The sequence below is a fragment of the Corapipo altera genome, unplaced genomic scaffold (assembly GCF_003945725.1).
Source record: "Corapipo altera isolate COAL_440 unplaced genomic scaffold, ASM394572v1 68, whole genome shotgun sequence".
Classification (NCBI taxonomy): Eukaryota; Metazoa; Chordata; class Aves; order Passeriformes; family Pipridae; genus Corapipo; species Corapipo altera.
In genome coordinates, this window is record NW_020884919.1 from 2,729,966 (window position 1) to 2,748,028 (window position 18,063).

An 18,063-nucleotide genomic window follows, 5' to 3' on the forward strand; every position below is an offset into this window, starting at 1 on the left:
ACTCAATTTTAAGTGTTTGTAATTATGAACTTTCTCATTCTGCTCTGCCCTTTTGTCATTTATTTCACAGGAAATTTTCAGATTATTTTCCTAATAATTTGGCCACTTAAAATACACCAAGGCAGAGCACAGAGGATGAACATGGATGAATTCAATGCTTTCTTGGCAAGTGTGTGAAGTAATTAATAGCCGAGCAACTACCAGAAAGAGAGGAGATATAATAGATATTGAAATTTGGATTTGTCCAAATATGAAGAATTTACCTGTCTGGAAAATCATCTAAGAAATGGCATTTCTGTTAATTGATGAACAGTAAGGTCATTGTGGTCCGTGATGACCACAAGAGAACAGACCAGTTTTACACCCATACTGTGAAAATCCTTAGGAAACTTAAAGCTTTCTCCTCTTTTCAACACATGATATGGGAACAGGTGTTTGATGTCTCTAAAAGATAAGTTTACACCCAGAGGTTTCAAAGACTGTGAGTACTTAGGAAAAGGTCAGTCTGGCATAGAAGGTGCAACATCATGAAATGAGACAAGATTAAACCCAAGTAATAGAGTTAATGTAGTTAGTTACTGGTTTAAAACTGAAAGAGAGGAGGTTTAGACTGGATATTTAGAAGGAATTTCTGGCTGTGAAGGTGGTGAGGCCCTGGCACAGGTTACCCAGAGAAGCTGTGGCTGCCCCTGGATCCCTGGAAGTGTCCAAGGCCAGGTTGGACGGGGCTTGGAGCAACCTGGGCTAGTGGAAGATGTCCCTGCCATGGTAATGAGATGATCTTAAAGGTCCCTTCCAACCCCAACCATTCCATGGTTCTATGATAATTAATTTTACAGCTGATTGTGCATGATCTGTTTTTAAATAGATACTATAATTCTGAATAATTAAAAAAAACCCACCAAAAATTAAGTGCTTGTTGGACCAAAATTGTATTTTCTTATTTTTTCCCTGTTTTACCATTCTAGCTGCTGAATTGAAACCAAATTCTTTACTGATATCTGTACATGAATGTCTCTTCCATCTCGTATGTTCCTTAACTTTGCCTTAGAAAAAACAAAGCACAAAGGTAGACTTACCAGATTATCACTTTAATGAAGTCCTTAATTTAATATAGGTTTCTTAGTAGGAGCTAAATTTCAAGAACAAAGGAAAAAGTCCCCTCTAGACTAATAATTGTCTATGGCAGGAAAACTCTTGGCAGCGAAAACAAGGATTTATCTTTAGTTGGAGTGAATTTTCTCTGTCAATTGGCATCTGAAAAAGATTGGGCAGGGAGAGTTAAGTGACTAAATAGTTCTCAAATGACTGAAACAAATGGATACTTTAATGAAAATCTTTGGAATGTCACTCAAAATCCAGTCCCTGGCGTGGTGGCTCAGATTTTATGATACTGTTCATATGTGTTGCTGGGTTGGTGGTTTTTCCTTCAATCTAAGTTGAATTTGAGGTTTTGTTACTGAAAACTATATCCCCTATCAATTTTACTTGCTTTGATCAGTTCCAAATGTTGACCACATTTTTTTGATGTGTTGAGGAGGATTTTCATCAGCTTTTAGGTCTAAGACAAGGGTGGGTTTTTAATGATTATTTTAACTAATTAACAGAGGCTCTGGGTTATGAAATATCCTTGAGCCTTCACACATGGTACCAGTCACCAGAATGAATTGGTTGAAATGCAGTTTTCAGCCATCCTAGGCTTTTATAGGGTATTAGTTTGGGGAAAAAAAAGTGTACTCTATAGTTTACTTTGGCCTGACAGTGTTTACCCTGAATGTTTGTAGAAATAAACAGGAAAACCCTTAAACACTAACAATCCCATTTGAATCTTGATGCTTCTTGGCAAGTCCTGTGTATGACACGTAAATATTTGACAGAAAGGTAAAATATAGATATCTGAGCCCCTTATATATTTAATGATCCCAAACAATTTCTTGGACAATAGGCCAACAGCAAAATGTCACTTGTTTGAAAGAGGAGAGGAAAAAAATTCCATGAGCAAGCTGTTCCTTTCTTCTGTTTGAAGTTATTTTTCACATAGTAACTGTTTATGTGCTATTAATTACTATGAGGAATAAACCCACTTCATTTTAGTGCTATAATTATACACACATTTAGCTATGGACAGGTGAACTTTTATTTAAGATTTTTTTTTCTCCCCCAAATGAAGGTTTCCCTAAGGATTTCTGTGATTTCTTTGCTGTTTCACATCAAAAGCTCTGTCATCAGCTCAGCCTTTTGGATCAACATCTCTTCCACCTCTTGTGATGTTGGGCAGTTCAGGTTCATGACTGTGATACTGAGAATATTGCCCAAAAACCATTCTGGTCATGACCTGCAGGATTTTCTATCAGCCCTAATTATTTTGCTTTTATTTTAATATATATATATGTGGTCTTTGGTCTCAGTACTTTCATATACTCATTGTTATACCCTTAGTATGAATTCTCAATAATGCTTAAAAGTGTTATAGGTTTGCACATTGAATATAATTAGAGATTTAAAAATTTCAAGTTATTTTGTCTTTTTAACTACCTGAATGGAAATATTTGCTATATTCCATCTTCCTTAACCTTCTATATGTTACATGTTGCTCTTCATCTTCTCCCACTGTCCCCCTTTACCTGATTTCTATCTTTATGGAATCAAAGAATCATTTAGGTTGGAAAAGAGCTCCAAGATCATCAAGTTCAACCTTGTCAGTTAGATCATGATCCCCTCCACAGCTGCCCATGGACCTTTGGAATAATTCTAACACTGATTGACCTGGAATGGAAAAGCTGTAGCAGGTTTGTGGGATGGATTATCCTCATATCCAAAAAGTTCCCATGGGGGGTCATATTCTGCCACTGTGGAAGTGCCTCCCAATCTTTCTGGTGACTTGGAGGAAAGAAATCTTCTTGGCACCTGGATTTGCTTGTGCTTAAAAAAACCTATGGTTGTCCATGAAGAAATTGTTAGAAACTCTTCCTCAGTTCTTAGTGGGAAGTATAAAAACGAGTGATAATACGAGATAAAAACAAAACTTTCAGCAGAGAGGAGTTTCTTAAGGAAAAAAACAAAGCAAAACTGAGAGGAAAAGGCTGATACGTTTGAAGCCACAGCTAATGCAAGAAGGAAAAACCAAATTCAAACAGCCTTTGAAAGCCTTGCTTTGGAACTGCACGAAGCTCAGCAAAGAATTGCTAATGTAGAGGGTGTGAATTGGTGGATAATTACGTTGACGATCTAGAAAACAAGCTTAGAAACGAGGTTTGTGACTCGTGGAGGATTCCCGAAGGATCAGAGGCTGGGCACCAGTAATTTTTTGCCCACCCCTATTTTGTCTCTGGGTTTTATGCTGCATTTTGCAGACATACAGAACATATAAATCAGCTGTGACTGCCGTTTGCTTTGAAAATCTTCAAATTAGTTTCGTCAAGGCTTTCAGAGAAGCCTCAGCCCTGAAATCTTTCCGAGAGAAACTTTGATTTGTATTATTTTTGGTGGCTTTATTTTTCCCTCCCAAAGGTTGCTGCCACTGTTGGTTTAACGGTGTTTATGTGATCTTATAATAAGTGTTATCACTTTGTATAATTATTATATGTGATTAATTCTGTTCACACTTGAAAGCTGTGGGTTTGTTTTTTTAATTTTTTTTTTTACTTTTAACCAGAGGGTATGTCTTTAAGCCTTTATGTTGTTCACTTATAATGATAGCTGACAAGAGCTATGTAAAGAGGGAGGAGGGTGGAAACTGGAACAAACTGTGGAATGAAGAAAGATCTCTGGAATTTTTTTAATATTTTTTTTTTTGATTGATATCTTCCATAACTAAAAATCAATCAATTTTCTTGAGGAGAATGGTGGATGCAACATATAGATCCCTGATAATTTGATATGTTGCATGGATTTCTAGAGCAAAAAGGTTATGAAAGAGTTTGGAAGAATGTGCATTTTTTAAATTTTTCCTTTTTTTTTTTTTTCAAATTTTCTCCTTTTGGAGAAATTCAACCTGTTTTAAACTGAAGCCTTAAAAAAGACATTCTCAACCTTTGCAAACATGATGTGGTGTAAACACAGTTCATTTTTGTGTTTGAAGGGGGTTTGGCCCTTAGTGTGGCAAGGGGTGGGGTAACACAACAGCTTATTTTTGGGCTTGAATAGGTTGGAGTTGGGTCTTCTCTCCTTTAAAAATCATGATTATATCATTTTTTTTTACTTTTTTTTTTTGCAAATCTTGTACATTTTTGTCACTAAGGGTGGGATTTCTGTGTTAGTGAAATATCAGAAACCCCGTTGGGATCAAAACTTCTCCAGAACCTCGATGGTTGTATGGACACATCACCTGGTTCCCAGCAGGAACCAACAAATTTAAGTGCTTATATTGGTTATAAACAATAATAAACTTTACACCACATTATCTCCTTGCTTTCTGAGAGCTACTTTCTACCTGGTTTGTAATTCTACACTTTCACATTCAGCCTTCAGGCAGAAGTGATTTGGGAGTTGAGAATTTTTTGGAATTCTGAAGCTGCTTATTCAAAACCTGATATTTGTATTATTTGATAGCATTGCAGAAAATTGTGTTTATTGTTCTCAGCATCTGTACCATAAATGATTTGACTCTTTCATTTAGGGTGATGAATAAGCATGAGCATCCCAAATTCAGACCAGCTTTCAGACAAGCTGAATTCAGAAAGAGAATAATATATTCTCACTTTAACTAGAAATTTAAAGAAATATCTGTAGGTGTTATAACATATATACTTCAGTACAGTGACATTGCTGTTTTATTTAAATACATTTTTATGCCTTTTTTAAAATATATATAACATCTTCATATATATAACATCTAGATATTAAACAATTTTAAATAATATTTGCAACTTTAAAGCTGATTAAAATTCCCTACATCTCTTCAGAGTTACTGTGCTCCAGGAGCCTGAAGTAGCACAAAATATATTAATGAAGATATCCCCAACATTAATGAAAAATCAATATCTCATATATAATTGTTTCATATGCAGGTAGAAAGAGCTGATCCTCACAACCAGTTTAAACCAATTAACCTGGAGCATTTGGTTTTCAAAAGGACTCTGGAAATTGAAGCAGAAGTCAAAAATATGATTAAATGAGAGAGAAATATATTTATATTTGTTTTAAATTGGTTATAATGTTAAATATTACTTAAAGAAGAAAATAGGTTTAAACAGGAGATTTAACAGAAGTGTGTGGGATATTTGGAGAAAATTTTTCTGGCAGTTTTTCATGTTATTTTAAAACATGTATCATTATCTGGTGCTGATTTTACAAGTTCCTTTACAGCTGTACATCTTTCACTGCACTTTCAGACCAAGATCTGTCCTCTCTGACCCAGACTGGGAAGTTTTTGGTTTGGGCAGAAGGAGTATGAAGTCACTAATATCTGTAGCATTTATGGTCTCCAGTCACAGATAATCATCAAACTTAAACTATAAAATTGTTTCAACTCAGATAATGTTTAACATTGATTTATCTAGATTAGAAAGTTTACCAGCTTCTTGGGTATAATGTAAAAAAAGTACAAGAAAGGAAAAATATTAAGAATCAACATAATTTCTGTTTCAGGAAATTATTAGTTTCAATTATTGCAGTGTATTTTCAGTGTTTTTCAGAATTTCCATGATTTCTGCAGAGATTCTACTTTACTTTTCTCACAGGATAACAAAAAGATCTGCTAAAATCTGAAGAGGTTGTTAAATGGGCATTTGTAATGTTTACTGTTATTGAGAGCTGATCCTCAAAAGTTAAGGAGTAGAGGTCATAGAATCCACAGAATCCCAGAATGGTTTGGGTGGGAAGGGATCTTAAAGCCCATCCCATCCCACTCCCCGCCATGGGCAGGGACACTTTCCATATCCCAGGTTTCTCCAAGCCCCGTCCAACCTGGCCTTGGACACTTCCAGGGATCCAAGGGCAGCCACAGCTTCTCTGGGAAACCTGGGCCAGGGCCTCCCCACCCTCCCAGCCAGGAATTCCTTCCCAATATCCCATCTATCCCTGCCCTCTGGTAGTGGGAAGCCATTCCCTGTGTCCTGTCCCTCCATCCCTTGTCCCCAGTCCCTCTCCAGCTCTCCTGGAGCCCCTTTAGGCCCTGGAAGGGGCTCTCAGCTCTCCCTGGAGCCTTCTCTTCTCCAGCTGAACCCCCCCCAGCTCTCCCAGCCTGGCTCTGGAGCACGGGGGCTCCAGCCCTGGGAGCATCTCCATGGCCTCCTCTGGACTCACTCCAACAGGTCAACACCTTTCTCACGTTGAGGAATGTTTAGTTCAATCTCCTTGACCTTGCAAAACTGCTGGGGAGTTCTTCTAATCAGACACATGTGATTCAGTTTTAGGTTTTAACTGCACCAATGTACAGATTGTCCAGTTTTCAAACCCTGGTGCCTGAGGAGTCAGTAAATCTTCAGTTTCTTGATACGTTGATAACCCTCTCTCGTTCTGTTTTCACCCTGGACAGAGGATATAAGTTTCAAATCACAGCCTATCTTATTAGTGGTTGACCATAAAAACTAACTCTTTGTAAGCAGTGACTTTCGTTATGCTGAGATCAAAAACACAAACACAGGTTGGGATGATGTGGGTGTTGATTTTCCCGTTGTCCATCAAGCAGAACCTAAATCCAACAAAAGCATTTCATGTGCTCTGTGAGCAACTTACTAATTCCAGATGATGCATCGATAACACAATCATGGCTGCCTTTTCTTAGAATTATGGTTATCTGTTTTGTCCTCAAAATATGCACATGGAGCAATTTCTTCTGTGAGAACTTGGGAAAATTATATTAATCATCATAACTGAGTACAGCTTCTTTCTCAGCATGAGCCATAAATATCTTTGAGCATTAAACCTCTTTACAATAACATTAATTTAATCTATAAGAGGACACTGTGCAATAAATTCCATTTACAAATCGGAGTGGGCAATGAAGAGAAAGCTCTAGCTTACTTTTTAAAAAAATTTTTTCTATGCTGAAGATCAGGAAAAAAATGCCCCAAAATAAGTTTCCCTCAGCCCTAAATGCACAGGACTAGGAAGGAAAACAGAGGTTCCTGATTGATTTGCCTCTGTGCTATTGCTTAGTTTGCTGCCAGTCAGGAGCTTATATAGCTTAAAAGATTGTTATTGATTGTTCAATTTGGTGTTCATATATTTAAATTTTATTCAGGTTAGAGTGATGTTGAAAATTGGGGTCCACATGCTAGATTGCCAGCACAGTGGTTGACAACACAAACGTTAAAATACAATAATCCTTGTTGTATAAAATGGCCATTGACAGTCTAATTTCCATTTTGTGGTTTATGGCCTCTACTGAATATCTGATAATGTAATTATGCTTCAGTAAAGAATGAATCCTCTCTGGTAAACTGAGCTGTGTATGCAATGCCAATGTGAATTAAATAAAGTGACATCAAAGCTCAGTCAGGGCTTATTTTAGGAGCACATTTTTAAACATTTACTATGGTTTGTTCTACAGTAATGCCAGGGAGCAGATTTATGGCTGTTAGCATATTCATGTCGAAGAAATGTGTTACTTCGTTCTTTATTTTAGCCCAGGAGAGCAAACAAAACATCTCCCATAAAAGTGAGTGCTGCTCTGTGGCTTAGGTATGAAACTTTTCTGAGGATGCCACCACCAACCTCCCAGAGCAGCACAGGCAGGAAAGTGGCAGCTGTGCAGTGAGGAAATTAAAATGCAAAGGTAACCACCCCCAAATTATTTGCACTCCCCACAAACGAGGCAACATTTGCTTCTTGGCAATAGGTACATGATCAGCTTTTCTGCTTGGATCTTTTGCTGCTGGGTTTATAAGTGTATAGGAATATACAATGTGATCCTACCCTTAAAGAATTTCCTCCTTTTAAATTCCAGTTGTCAAGTTCTGTTATGCTGTTTATAATGCAGTGAATTATGGTCTGTCCCATCCCATTCCCTGCTAGCATAATGCAACTTAACATCAGGCCACATAACAGAATATGACAGTTAAAATTTCGAAGTACCCTCATTGTATTTGTGAATTGAATACTCAAGTGCGTGATTTAAAGATGGACTGGCATCTTGACTCCAGAAACAAGTAATGTTACTTGAATGCATTTTTTTTTCCCCCTAATATGTTTACATTGCCATTTTGACCTTCTTCCCAACAGGAAAAAAAAAATAACCCTAAGCAACTGGCATGTATTGACATGGAGGTATTGAAAAGTTAGAGTGATGCTGCAGACGTGTTTAGAGGAACTTCTGAAATCATGAATTTGATGGGATAGACTGATTCACAATGTCACTTTATCATGGAAGCAGCAGGGAGAGAGCCAAGCCTCACATGTGGATTTTAAATGTCCCAAAGCATTAGGATTAAAATGTGGGGCCTGGTTCCACCCGCGATAAAGGGAGGTGTCAAATCACATCATGGTTTGTCTTTCATTTCCAGTCTCACGAAGATCAGCTCTGCAGAACTTGTATTAGCAGCAGTTTGGCAGATCCTTTAGGACCTGTCAATGATTCAGGAGCCAAAGGTCAGTCTCTTCATCTCACCTACCCTTTTGTGATGGTCAAAAGTGTAGAGCAATAGGGAAACCTCTTGGCTTTGCCTCATGCTTGTACAGATATAAATAATTTCCTGTTGCACCCCAATTCCCTCTCTGCTTTTCATCTCAATCTGCTTTGCTTTCAGTGAGTCCATATCCAGAAGCCCACCTGCTCCACGCTCCAGTCAGAGCAGCCCCAGGAGGCTCAGGAAGAGAGGAGCAGCTTCCCCAACTCCTTGGCAAAAAACAGATACACGAAATAGGATCAGATACAGGTACAAATGTGTTAAATGCAGCATAATCCTACATGACCATCCCTGGGCTGGCTCTTTCCTCTCTAAGGTGCAACATGAATTTGACTCCTGGCCTAAATAATCTCAGGGATATGTCTCTGAAGGAGAAGGTGAAGGCAGCACACGAGGTTGGTTGTGAAAAAATTCCTGTTGTAAACTATCTGTGTCCATATGGAGATTGTTATTTATATTATTTATATTATTTACTTTTTATTTATGTTAATACCTTGCTGTAGGACTTACATTTGGGTTATCAACTTCTGGTTTAAGAATCATCATAGAATCATGAAATTCTAGAATGTTTTGTGTTGTGAGGAAACTTAAATCTCATCACTTTCCAAACCCCTGCCATGGGCAGGGACACCTTCCACTAGCCCAGGTTGCTCCAAGACCCATCCAACCTGGCCTTGGAAACTTCCAGGGATCCAGGGGCAACCACAGCTTCTCTGGGCAACCTGTGTCAGGGCCTCCCCACCCTCACAGGGAAGGAGTTTTTCCTGATCTCTAATCTAACCCTGCCCTCCTTCAGATGAGAAGAGAGTAGGTTTAAAAAGCTGAATGCAGATAGATTGCAGACAGTGTGGGCAGCCAATGAGACAGTATTAGTCAGCATGTTAGTGGTTTAATCACTGTTATAAGCATTACAAATATTAGTTATTATTATTTATTACTTATGCAACACCCACACACTGTGCAAGACATTTAACAAACCACATAAAAGGCAGGGCTGCACCACAGAGTGATTGCTGGCTGGATTTTAGGTGTGATGGATTGCTATTAGCTCCTTGTTTGTGTTCCTTTGTGTTGAAAAAATTCCTGAAGGTCCCAACCAAGGAGACCTCAGCTATGCTTGGCACTGTTCAAACACACCATTAAAGAAAACGGTCTCTAGATAGAGAAAAATCACAGATTTATTTATGTGGTGATGTCAGGATCTGCCCACAGAGCATCTTGCAAGAGTTTCTGTCCCGGTGAAAGCAATAATAGAGATGAAACTATGTCAGGTTAAAAGTGTTTGTGAAGCCTTTAGGTGTTCTCACCCAGGTACTGGTTTTTTGGCTCACAAATGAAGTTTCTGCTCTAAGTGCTTTGAAGTCCTGGCTCTGTGTGTGAGGATTTTGGGATGTCACCTTTGCATGGTGTGCATGTGCCATCAGCAGCCTCTAAAATTTCAATTTAGATATAAATCTGAGGTAAAATATAGATATAAAATACAGATATAGATATAATATAGATATAAATCTGTAGTAAAACTTCTTTCATGAGGCCAGACACTCACATAAGATGTAGCTGGAGGTCTCAATGTCTTCACACTGGCTTTTTTGTGTGCAATCCTAAACCCATTTGAAGTGTTGGCAGCTTCTGGCAGCCCAAATCACACCTGCTGATGAGTCTGGCCTTTTCTATGTGCAGCCCTTTATGGATGTAGATACCCAGCACAGAATTAACAACTGTCACACCTCACTGGTTTGTTTCTTTGCTCTTGTTCTGGCCATTGGCTCTCTGGAATAATTTCTCCAAGGCATTGATGCTGCTTGTCCTATTTCTTCACACTGTGTGCTCTTCATGCCTGGTTAAAATCTCTTCCCACGCAGGGTTATCCATTAGAAGCTTGTACCTTCTTCTGAATGTTGGGCTTTTCCTTGACATGAGTTGTTTGCCACAGCATGTGTGTTCCTGTGTGTTGTTTGATGTCAGTCTCTCACTCCCAGTACTGCAACATTTTCGCCTCACGCCATCCTTGTTATTCTTCATGTTCCCAAATCTATTGACAACACCCTCCATGTTTCACCCTGGTCTTGTTTCTTTTTTTTTTTTTTCCCTTTTCAGGAATTAATTAGGAATATTTGTCTCTGGACACAACCATAATTTCATCAGTATCCAAGATTTACTCAGAACCTCAGGACTGGGGAGGAGGATTGACCCTTAGTCTTGGATCTCTCACTGCCCTACTGTGATTTCACATTACTTTGTCCCTTCTTGTTTTTTGAAGTATCAGTCTTCCCTTTCCATGACACTGCTTGAATATCTTTTCAGAGTTGGGTTGTTCTGTCTAAATATTAAAAACATCTACAAGCTGAGAATCAGCTTTTGTCACAAAATATACATATATGTATATAGAAAGAGATACATTTGTTTTTTGCTGGCACCCCTTCCTTGGAAAGAGATTGAAACACTCCTAAAATCTTTTCCAGCTGTCCTCCAGATATCCAGCATCTAAACTTTAGGGCTTTTAACTACTCTGCTCTCCCCTCTTTAATGTTTTTGTGCCCTTTGAGGGTAAATAATCACCTAGAGCTGCATCCCTGAGCTCTGCTGTGGTTTGGGGGGCTCTGCCTTGGCATGATGAGCTGATTTAAGCCAGGCTTGCTCAGGGTTGGTTTCCCACACACCATTTGATCTCCTTTGAAGAAAATGAGCACAGCAAAAGTGTCAGATGGGAAGGGATGGGGCAGTGATAACTAGAGGAATATGTGGTTACAGGGAACACGTAGATCTCATTTTGTTCTAAGGGTCTTTAAAATTATATCTCAGTTTTGTATTTGCTTTTTTACATTTTTGATCTATTTATTTTTTCATAATTTGAAATTCTCCTGGACAGGGATCTCCAATATCTTAATATTTAAAGAATGAATGAGTTTGAAAAAGTCTGCCCTGCTGGCTGCTGGGAGAAGTAGTGGAGTTACCATCCCTGGAAGTGTTCAAAAAATCAAGCAGAGGTGGCACTTTGCAGCCTGTTTCAGTGGCCATGGTTGGACTTGATGATCTTGAAGGTCTTTTCCAACCTCAATAATTCTATGATTCTACAAGAAACTACATTTTTTTCCTTCATAATTTTTCCTTTTCCTTTCTTTTCCTCCCTGTCAGGGGCCTTGTCTTCTTTAGTGACACTGCAAAGACCTTACAGGTGAGGCTCTTCCTGCTGCTGTCCTAAAGAATCAGAAGAATATTTTTAAAATTGCATTTGAATGGCATTTAAGTCCTTAATCAAAGCTGTGTTATTGGGAGATGAGGACCACTGGATTTGGGCTTTTCAGGAGGTGTAACCTGTGCCAGGTTTGTCAGCACAGGTAACTTGTACTCACATCTCTTCCCAGATATGAGCACCCAAAAAGGCTCTTAGAGAAATAGAAGCATCAGTTTAAATTCCTGTTTTAACTGTTTGTCATATAAATTCAGTTTTTAGATAATCCCTTAGTGCAATAATTCCTTATTATGCATATGGAAAAGCATCTATTAAAGGCATTTTTAACTTTCTGGGTAGAGTTTCTTTATCTGTATTTTACAGTACAGCGAAAAGTAATTAATTCATTCCTAGACATATAACATATGGATAATTTTTATGGATTTATGGCACATTTTAGGGGATGTGAAAATGCTGCAATTATTTTAAAAGTAATGCAATACAAATTCAGGGTTAGTTCATAGATTTATGGTTGGATTATATTTTCCACAGCCAACTGCCAAACATGGAGTAGATAAAATCTATGGTTTTTTTTATCCACTTTACCTCTTTTATCCCATCTCTGGTTTATATTTTCACATATCTACAAATAAATATTCTGAATTTGTCTTATTTATAAATTGGAAATTTGGTGAAATGTATTAACCCTCAGAAAACAGTTCACAGTGTTTAATTAGTAAAGAAAAACATACTGCACACAGAAATTACAGTGATAATCTATCTTTCAAAACACTATTAATTACAGTTGATATTTAACCATACATTTCTCAAAAAAACTCCTGAAACAGAGGTGGATCCAACTCTACTATTGGCTTGAACCTCTGAGTAAACTCAGATCTGAATAGAGGTGCCAGTTTGTGGAGGCAGAGTAGTATTTATTCTGTGGATAATATTTAATCTGTGGTTTAATTTTATTTTTCAGGGCTAGGAACTACCTCTGACACAGGGCTTTTTCTACCCATGTCATATCTGTGAGCCTTCCTTGAGTAACAGGGTGCATTTTATGAACAGTTGACACCCAGAAAGTTATTTTTTGTCATAAATTTGTAGAATCACGGAATGGTTTGGGTTGGAAGGGACCTTAAAGCCCATCTCGTTCCATCCCCTGCCATGGGGCAGGGACACCTTTCACTAGACCAGGTTGCTCCAGCCTGGCCTTGAACACTTCCAGGGATGGGTTGGCAACAACTTCTCTGGGTAGTCTATGGTTTTTCTGCTTAAATTACTAAAATATGGACTCAAACTCTTGTGTAAATTTAAGGAATTGACTCGACCACGTAATTCTTGAAGAATCGCCCCATCATCGCTCATTAACAGCCCGGTACAAATCTAAGCTTTCAAGATTTATTTTCTCTTACTTTGAAGGCAAGTAACTTTACTGACATATTAATGCTCTAACTGTGAATAGAATATCTCATTCTGTGTGAAGGATAGTTCCCCTGATCCATTAAATAAATACTCCATGTAGGGAAAAGAAGGGTGTTAGACCGATATGCAACAACCATCATGGCTGGGTACAGATTTATGGTGGAAGGGAGTAAAAGGAAGTGATATGACTTGGAAAGGAGGAATAAAACGACACTTATGGGCACTAAATCCTCCAGTATTGAAAAATATCAGCAATTTGTGTTTAGAACACACGCTATTTACTAGAAATGCACTTGCATTGATAAATCAACTGTTTCTGGGGTTGACACCGAAATGTAGAGTTTCTGCCAAGTCACAAGCTGAGAATTCGGTTGTGTTCCGGTTGGATTTGAGAGCTGTGAGCTTTGCCATGTTACTTGGTGTTTTGCCCCTGCCCCTACTGCCTTGGTTAGTGGGGATTTCTCACCAGCTCGGTGGCCCTGTGTTCAAAGTGATGATTTTACGCTCCATCCTTCAAACCAACGCGGTCACTTGAGTGGAGCCTGATGATCTTGGAGGAACTTGTTCATCAGAGTCTGCAAAGCATCTTGGGTGAGCAGCTCCACACAGCCCTAATTTAACAGACTCTGAGGCTTATGTGCTGATGATTTCTGCTGGTAAAGTGTTATAATTGGATTATTGAAGTATTAGGTAAATTCAGTCGGATTTGCTGTTTGAAGTGGAAATACAAAAAAAGCTGGGATGCTATTACTGCTTTGTCATACCTATTAACAACATATTTCAGTGTTGCAGCAACAACAGATTTGCTTTCAACTATTTAGACTTTCCAGTGTGGAAATTTATATCATTTAGGCGGGGAAGATGGCAAATGTCTGTGATCTCCACTGCCCCTGTTGGGTCACTTTTTAAAGAGCACAGCCTTTATTACCTGGAAATTCCTCTGAAAACATGTTTGACATGTTTCTTCTTAGAGTAGAAACATGTTATAGCTAATCTTGGAGCAACAAAATGATACAATCCAGTATATTTTACAAAATACAGAGTGTCTGAATGTCCTTATGATTACAATCCTTTGTTGCCCAGGTAAAAGAATAAACCAAAAACTTTCACTGTTATAAACTAACTCAACATATATAATGAATAAAACCAAGCTTGTTTGTCTTTACCATTCCTTATTCTTCATTCTATATCATCCTTTATTAAAACTCCTATTTCAAAATAAGCAACCTGTGACATGAAAGGATATTTGGTCAAATCCAGCCAACAAGTGACAAAATGTGTTTTGAAGAATATATTTAGTATTTTGCAGGTAAAGTTTTCAAGTGACCTACATGTACTGGGACTTGAGTTTTTTCAGGACATTGAAGGAAAATTTGTAATATCCCTTCATGAAGGGATATTTGGCCAAATCCACCCAGCAAGTGCCAATCATGTCTACTCTGTCTTTTGAATACTAAATATATTTATTTAGTATTTTGAAGGTCACATTTTCAAGTGACCAACATTTACTGGGACTTGAGGTTTTTCAGGTGGTTTTGAGAAATTTACCTTGGAGCATGACTTTAATAATGTTAAGCCTTAGTCTGTTTTTAAATACAAAGCTGGGTTTATCCAATCTGGGATGAATGATTGAAGCACAGTGGCATCACCTCCATTTTTCACTGCTAAAATCCATATTAAATTACTATTAAATATTATTATTATTATTAAATATATCTGTTTCTCCTTTTTATATTAATATCAAGTACCATCATTCACAAAATTATACACTTTAAACAGCTTGAAAGCAAATCTTGATGTTGCCCAAGCAGATCATGAGAGAGCTGTGGATCAGAGATGTATTGAAGCAGCAATCAGAAATATTCCAAAAAACCTATGGTCGATTTAAATTCAGATACAAACTGCTCAGGATGTATAAAACACAACATGGGGCAAAACATCCCATGAGTTCAAACATGTGCAAAATCCTGATGATGATTTATTATATCAAGGGCTGCAACCTCTGTTTCCCAGGTGAACAAGTGAACCCAACCTGGTTGTTGAACAAGCTCCCTCATCTAATAAATGTGCTTTATTTGATGTGGAAAGCTCAGGAAGGTTTTAGGGGACCTGTCTCAGCAGCCAGATTCTTTCATGGAGGCACCAGGGGCAGGAGGTTTGAGTTCAGGAGCTCCTTTTCAGGAGCTGCCCTAAATTTTAAGACCCTGTAGATAAAGGGCCACGGAATGATGTTTTTCCTGAGGTGTGATCCCCTAAATCTGCTACACAACTGCTTTTTGGACCAGAGCATGTTGTTACCTGCTGTGAAACTCTCACCAAGACTGTGTTTTGTTAGGTTAAGTTTGTTGTTTGCATGTTGCGGCACCAGTGAAGACATGACAAGCACATGGAGACAAAAGAATGGGTTTCATTTTCTGCAGTGGTTTAGAAAAGTGATTAAAAATGTGTATTTATTCTAATCAGGAGTCATTCATGTTGCAAGGTGGTTTCTTCTCAGCTCTGTGCCTCTTCTGTTTGCATTAAGTTTCTGGAGGTGAAGAGCCTGATTGGGGTGGAAATCAATATATAAAAAAATTTAACACATTTTCAACTGTTGAATTTTATACAATCACAGAATCACAGCAGGGTTTGCTTGGGAAAGACCTTAAAGCTCATCTTGTTTCATGGGCAGGGACACCTTCCACCAGCCCAGGTTGCTCCAAGCCCTGTCCAACCTGACCTTGGACACTTCCAGGGATTCAGGGGCAGCCACAGCTTCTCTGGGCAACCTGGGCCAGGGCCTCACCACCCTCGTAGTATCAGGATTTCTCCCTGACATCCCATCTAACCCTGCCCTCTGTCAGTTTGAATTTATTTCCACTGATTCTGTCCCTCCAAACCCTTGTCCAAAGTCCCTCTCCAGCTTTCTTGTAGACATTCAGGTACTGAAAGGACCTGTAGGTCCTTTGTGTAGATCACACTTTTATTTATCAAATATTGACAAAGTAATGACAGTACTTTTGAATGTGAACTCTGATCCTTACATTTTTCTTAATTTGGGGTAATTTTCATGGCCAATCCAACACTCAAAAGGTATTTCCCAAAGCAGAAGCAGCTCTGGATCACCTTCAGTGCCCTTGGCACTCTTTACCTTACAAACATCCTGAAATGTTGAGTATATGGGAAATTCACAGCTTTCCCCTCTTAATTCCTGCTTTCTGAATACTTTGGGGGAGAATGACATCACTTTATATGTATATACCTATAAACACACTGCATAGATTTATATTTTATATATTTAAAACAGGGAATTTCTTTCTTTCTCTGACTTTCTTGTCTGGCACTGGTGGATGAACCAAGGCTTCTTTGAGGTCAGTAGCAAAAAGGAGGGAAGTCTCTGAAAATAAAAAAAAATTTCCAGGTTAAGGGTCTATTCCTTTCTATCACTTGTTAGTCATAACCTGTTTTGTTTCTGTTTCACTTTTTGTCACTTTAGTGTAAATACCTTCTCAAATATTGAAAACTAGAAGCCTAAGGTGGAAAAACTGCCACACGTATCAGGAGAGTCATGGAGAGCACCCATAAGGAATGAAATTTCCTTTGTAAAGGAAAAAGGCCTTTTACTGCACCTTGTGGGGAGGACTCCTGATTTTTGCAAGAATTTCATTAACTTGGAAAGAGCTTTTCAGTCTAACGAAGGCTGTTTTATTTATTTATTTATTTATGTAATATTTTATTTATTGTTAAATGCATCATCAGTAAACTTCCTTTGAAAAAAAAATTCCTTCTGCCAATTTCTTGTTTCTAATAATTTCTCACTGCAATTATAATTTCAAAAGTCGCACACAAAGCCCACATTACACACTAATGGTCTGCATAAGTTCTTTACCAAGTTCTTTTTTATTATTAATAATATTATTATTATTATTCTTTTTTTTCAAATTAAGCATGTCCTAAAAAAAGCCTCATTCTTTTTAATTCAAACCCTTAAAAAGTTCCCTAGCAAAGAGTGTTTGGAAAGAACTTTCAGAGCTATATTTTGACCTGTGGTTGGCTTTCACAACTAAATTACAACATCAGCACTGGCTTAGGATGGAAGTGTTGGCAGAGTTTGAACTCCAACAAGGTTAGTGGGCATCACTCTGATGCCATAAATCTGGTGTGGGTGCACAAAATCAAATTTATACTAAAGTTATTCTACAAAGAATCTTAAAGGTACTTAAGGTTGACTGTAATTGTTGCATTATTAAAGACCCAAAGTATTCTCAGAAATAATTAAGTGGAGAAACAAAAGAAAGTCAAATTATGTGAGCAAATTTCTGTACACCTGCCCCCTACATTTGAATAAAACTGACACCAGATTTCAGAGCTTGAAAAGGAGGAATTAGAAAGTATCCAGATATCACTCAAATTGACTATTAAAAGATTAGAGGCTTTTAAAAAAATTGATAGGACATGGGAATCAGACAAAATACATCCAAGAGAGCCAAAGGAAGTAAGGAGGGAAATTGGAGACTTTATTAGAAATTTCAGATCCTTGAAGGCTGGCGAAATCTAATAAAGGAATTATTTAAAAGTGGTCCAGGGACGCATGGGGAAAGAACATATCGCTGGGATAAACTGTGAAGAGTGTCCTAGCTAATATTTTAAGGAATCAAATGAAAGGTAGGCTGGGACATGCACTCCATGATTAGAGAAAGCAAATTTAATTTGAGGAGGGGCAAGTCCTTGTGTGTGGGAGATATACTGGAATATACTTTATCCTTTATCATTATTATTCCTGCCAGGATAGATGAGGCAATGCAAGAGACATCCTATACTTACATTTTCAGGCATCCTTTGACAGGGTTTCCTAAAAGAGGTTAATGCTGAGATGTGCAGCCACAGAATAAGTGGAAAGTTGAGTTTAATGGA